Source organism: Sceloporus occidentalis, unplaced genomic scaffold (genome assembly GCF_023333645.1).
Source record: "Sceloporus occidentalis isolate IW3139 unplaced genomic scaffold, rSceOcc1.0.p SCAF_157, whole genome shotgun sequence".
In the NCBI taxonomy this organism is placed as follows: domain Eukaryota; kingdom Metazoa; phylum Chordata; class Lepidosauria; order Squamata; family Phrynosomatidae; genus Sceloporus; species Sceloporus occidentalis.
Genome location: NW_028317137.1, coordinates 1,027,501 through 1,032,500, shown reverse-complemented (window position 1 = coordinate 1,032,500; position 5,000 = coordinate 1,027,501). Strand labels below are relative to the sequence as shown.

The following is a 5,000-nucleotide window of genomic DNA, read 5'->3' as shown; positions in this document are numbered from 1 at the left end:
CCTACGGCCATACCACCCTGAATACGCCCGATCTCGTCTGATCTCGGAAGCTAAGCAGGGTTGGGCCTGGTTAGTACTTGGATGGGAGACCGCCTGGGAATACCAGGTGTTGTAGGCTTTTGCTTTTCTCTCTTTTTTTTTCTCCCGTACCCCACCACCAACAGAGGGCGATAGAGTCACCAGAAGCTAACAAAACTCTAAGGCCCTTTCTTTCTAGCACCCCTTTTCACTCCTTCTTGCTTCAGCTGGCCTCCCACAGCAACTTGACGCCCTCAAGCCTCACTCCGCTCGTACCTCTTGCACACTCTGCACCAAAAAACAGCACTTTCGCAAAGCTGTCTTGCAGCAAATAGCACAGGCACGCTTCATGCTTTCCTTCACTGGTCTGTGCCGTGCCAAACTGCACATACAGGAGGCCGGGGGGGATCCTTTCCCCATGTGTTTCTTGCTGACCGTGAACGCGTTAACCCTTTACTTGAACCTTGTCACCTTCTCTGTCCTGTCCCAGGCCTTAGTAAAGGCAATCCAAAAAAACGCCCTCTGCAGCAGGAGGAGCAGCAGCAGCAGCAGCAGCAGCCGCCGCCGCCGCCTCACGCTACGCCCGATGCCCACAGCAAGTAACGCCGCGGACCATTCTAATTGCGTGCTGTCGAAATGCATCGGCGTACCCGTTTCGGCCTTTCTCTCCTGCACACAAAGCCAAAGGAGCTTGTCTGCTACCTGGTCCAGGGAGAGGGGAGAGGTGGGGCCTGCATCTCCCCCTTGCGCACCTCGCCAGGCCGTGCCTCGCAAAACGCACCGCGCTCTAGCCTCCCGACACTTGGGAAGGGCTTGGCCTGCTCTTGTTACCGATGCTCTCTGTCTGGCAGTTCTGCTGGACTGCTGTATGCTAGCCTCCCAGCTGGGTGCGAAATACAAGGAGACTGCTGCTATGAAAGAGTTGTGAGGAGAAAAAAAGAAAAGAAAATGAATAACTGACCACAGTGTCTTAAAAATACTCCTGGTGTGACGAGGAAGAGGGCACGTCACAGAAGAAGAGGAGTAAAATGACAGGCTCCTACGCCTACGGCCATACCACCCTGAATATGCCCGATCTCGTCTGATCTCGGAAGCTAAGCAGGGTTGGGCCTGGTTAGTACTTGGATGGGAGACCGCCTGGGAATACCAGGTGTTGTAGGCTTTTGCTTTTCTCTCTTTTTTTTTTCTCCCGTACCCCACCACCAACAGAGGGCGATAGAGTCGCCAGAAGCTAACAAAACTCTAAGGCCCTTTCTTTCTAGCACCCCTTTTCACTCCTTCTTGCTTCAGCTGGCCTCCCACAGCAACTTGACGCCCTCAAGCCTCACTCCGCTCGTACCTCTTGCACACTCTGCACCAAAAAACAGCACTTTCGCAAAGCTGTCTTGCAGCAAATAGCACAGGCACGCTTCATGCTTTCCTTCACTGGTCTGTGCCGTGCCAAACTGCACATACAGGAGGCCGGGGGGGATCCTTTCCCCATGTGTTTCTTGCTGACCGTGAACGCGTTAACCCTTTACTTGAACCTTGTCACCTTCTCTGTCCTGTCCCAGGCCTTAGTAAAGGCAATCCAAAAAAACGCCCTCTGCAGCAGGAGGAGCAGCAGCAGCAGCAGCAGCAGCCGCCGCCGCCGCCGCCTCACGCTACGCCCGATGCCCACAGCAAGTAACGCCGCGGACCATTCTAATTGCGTGCTGTCGAAATGCATCGGCGTACCCGTTTCGGCCTTTCTCTCCTGCACACAAAGCCAAAGGAGCTTGTCTGCTACCTGGTCCAGGGAGAGGGGAGAGGTGGGGCCTGCATCTCCCCCTTGCGCACCTCGCCAGGCCGTGCCTCGCAAAACGCACCGCGCTCTAGCCTCCCGACACTTGGGAAGGGCTTGGCCTGCTCTTGTTACCGATGCTCTCTGTCTGGCAGTTCTGCTGGACTGCTGTATGCTAGCCTCCCAGCTGGGTGCGAAATACAAGGAGACTGCTGCTATGAAAGAGTTGTGAGGAGAAAAAAAGAAAAGAAAATGAATAACTGACCACAGTGTCTTAAAAATACTCCTGCTGTGACGAGGAAGAGTGCACGTCACAGAAGAAGAGGAGTAAAATGACAGGCTCCTACGCCTACGGCCATACCACCCTGAATACGCCCGATCTCGTCTGATCTCGGAAGCTAAGCAGGGTTGGGCCTGGTTAGTACTTGGATGGGAGACCGCCTGGGAATACCAGGTGTTGTAGGCTTTTGCTTTTCTCTCTTTTTTTTTTCTCCCGTACCCCACCACCAACAGAGGGCGATAGAGTCGCCAGAAGCTAACAAAACTCTAAGGCCCTTTCTTTCTAGCACCCCTTTTCACTCCTTCTTGCTTCAGCTGGCCTCCCACAGCAACTTGACGCCCTCAAGCCTCACTCCGCTCGTACCTCTTGCACACTCTGCACCAAAAAACAGCACTTTCGCAAAGCTGTCTTGCAGCAAATAGCACAGGCACGCTTCATGCTTTCCTTCACTGGTCTGTGCCGTGCCAAACTGCACATACAGGAGGCCGGGGGGGATCCTTTCCCCATGTGTTTCTTGCTGACCGTGAACGCGTTAACCCTTTACTTGAACCTTGTCACCTTCTCTGTCCTGTCCCAGGCCTTAGTAAAGGCAATCCAAAAAAACGCCCTCTGCAGCAGGAGGAGCAGCAGCAGCAGCCGCCGCCGCCGCCGCCTCACGCTACGCCCGATGCCCACAGCAAGTAACGCCGCGGACCATTCTAATTGCGTGCTGTCGAAATGCATCGGCGTACCCGTTTCGGCCTTTCTCTCCTGCACACAAAGCCAAAGGAGCTTGTCTGCTACCTGGTCCAGGGAGAGGGGAGAGGTGGGGCCTGCATCTCCCCCTTGCGCACCTCGCCAGGCCGTGCCTCGCAAAACGCACCGCGCTCTAGCCTCCCGACACTTGGGAAGGGCTTGGCCTGCTCTTGTTACCGATGCTCTCTGTCTGGCAGTTCTGCTGGACTGCTGTATGCTAGCCTCCCAGCTGGGTGCGAAATACAAGGAGACTGCTGCTATGAAAGAGTTGTGAGGAGAAAAAAAGAAAAGAAAATGAATAACTGACCACAGTGTCTTAAAAATACTCCTGGTGTGACGAGGAAGAGGGCACGTCACAGAAGAAGAGGAGTAAAATGACAGGCTCCTTCGCCTACGGCCATACCACCCTGAATACGCCCGATCTCGTCTGATCTCGGAAGCTAAGCAGGGTTGGGCCTGGTTAGTACTTGGATGGGAGACCGCCTGGGAATACCAGGTGTTGTAGGCTTTTGCTTTTCTCTCTTTTTTTTTCTCCCGTACCCCACCACCAACAGAGGGCGATAGAGTCACCAGAAGCTAACAAAACTCTAAGGCCCTTTCTTTCTAGCACCCCTTTTCACTCCTTCTTGCTTCAGCTGGCCTCCCACAGCAACTTGACGCCCTCAAGCCTCACTCCGCTCGTACCTCTTGCACACTCTGCACCAAAAAACAGCACTTTCGCAAAGCTGTCTTGCAGCAAATAGCACAGGCACGCTTCATGCTTTCCTTCACTGGTCTGTGCCGTGCCAAACTGCACATACAGGAGGCCGGGGGGGATCCTTTCCCCATGTGTTTCTTGCTGACCGTGAACGCGTTAACCCTTTACTTGAACCTTGTCACCTTCTCTGTCCTGTCCCAGGCCTTAGTAAAGGCAATCCAAAAAAACGCCCTCTGCAGCAGGAGGAGCAGCAGCAGCAGCAGCCGCCGCCGCCGCCTCACGCTACGCCCGATGCCCACAGCAAGTAACGCCGCGGACCATTCTAATTGCGTGCTGTCGAAATGCATCGGCGTACCCGTTTCGGCCTTTCTCTCCTGCACACAAAGCCAAAGGAGCTTGTCTGCTACCTGGTCCAGGGAGAGGGGAGAGGTGGGGCCTGCATCTCCCCCTTGCGCACCTCGCCAGGCCGTGCCTCGCAAAACGCACCGCGCTCTAGCCTCCCGACACTTGGGAAGGGCTTGGCCTGCTCTTGTTACCGATGCTCTCTGTCTGGCAGTTCTGCTGGACTGCTGTATGCTAGCCTCCCAGCTGGGTGCGAAATACAAGGAGACTGCTGCTATGAAAGAGTTGTGAGGAGAAAAAAAGAAAAGAAAATGAATAACTGACCACAGTGTCTTAAAAATACTCCTGGTGTGACGAGGAAGAGGGCACGTCACAGAAGAAGAGGAGTAAAATGACAGGCTCCTACGCCTACGGCCATACCACCCTGAATACGCCCGATCTCGTCTGATCTCGGAAGCTAAGCAGGGTTGGGCCTGGTTAGTACTTGGATGGGAGACCGCCTGGGAATACCAGGTGTTGTAGGCTTTTGCTTTTCTCTCTTTTTTTTTTCTCCCGTACCCCACCACCAACAGAGGGCGATAGAGTCGCCAGAAGCTAACAAAACTCTAAGGCCCTTTCTTTCTAGCACCCCTTTTCACTCCTTCTTGCTTCAGCTGGCCTCCCACAGCAACTTGACGCCCTCAAGCCTCACTCCGCTCGTACCTCTTGCACACTCTGCACCAAAAAACAGCACTTTCGCAAAGCTGTCTTGCAGCAAATAGCACAGGCACGCTTCATGCTTTCCTTCACTGGTCTGTGCCGTGCCAAACTGCACATACAGGAGGCCGGGGGGGATCCTTTCCCCATGTGTTTCTTGCTGACCGTGAACGCGTTAACCCTTTACTTGAACCTTGTCACCTTCTCTGTCCTGTCCCAGGCCTTAGTAAAGGCAATCCAAAAAAACGCCCTCTGCAGCAGGAGGAGCAGCAGCAGCAGCCGCCGCCGCCGCCTCACGCTACGCCCGATGCCCACAGCAAGTAACGCCGCGGACCATTCTAATTGCGTGCTGTCGAAATGCATCGGCGTACCCGTTTCGGCCTTTCTCTCCTGCACACAAAGCCAAAGGAGCTTGTCTGCTACCTGGTCCAGGGAGAGGGGAGAGGTGGGGCCTGCATCTCCCCCTTGCG

The 5,000-nt window shown here is 54.7% G+C and overlaps 5 non-coding genes across 5 annotated transcripts in view; all 5 read left to right on the top strand.

The window, feature by feature from the left end:
- Window positions 1-118, top strand: part of LOC149280280 (5S ribosomal RNA) — a 119-nt gene extending 1 nt beyond the window's left edge. Inside the window, exon 1 of the ribosomal RNA XR_016278210.1 lies at window positions 1-118. This exon is cut by the window's left edge and continues 1 nt beyond it. This is a non-coding gene — a ribosomal RNA (5S ribosomal RNA).
- Window positions 119-1,061: 943 nt separating this feature from the next.
- Window positions 1,062-1,180, top strand: LOC149280279 (5S ribosomal RNA). The gene has a single exon (XR_016278162.1). It is a non-coding gene; the product is annotated as a 5S ribosomal RNA (ribosomal RNA).
- A 947-nt stretch (window positions 1,181-2,127) lies between these two features.
- On the top strand, window positions 2,128-2,246 carry LOC149280278 (5S ribosomal RNA). The gene has a single exon (XR_016278209.1). It is a non-coding gene; the product is annotated as a 5S ribosomal RNA (ribosomal RNA).
- A 938-nt stretch (window positions 2,247-3,184) lies between these two features.
- On the top strand, window positions 3,185-3,303 carry LOC149280277 (5S ribosomal RNA). The gene has a single exon (XR_016278208.1). It is a non-coding gene; the product is annotated as a 5S ribosomal RNA (ribosomal RNA).
- A 937-nt stretch (window positions 3,304-4,240) lies between these two features.
- Window positions 4,241-4,359, top strand: LOC149280276 (5S ribosomal RNA). The gene has a single exon (XR_016278207.1). It is a non-coding gene; the product is annotated as a 5S ribosomal RNA (ribosomal RNA).
- The last annotated feature ends 641 nt before the right edge of the window (window positions 4,360-5,000 follow it).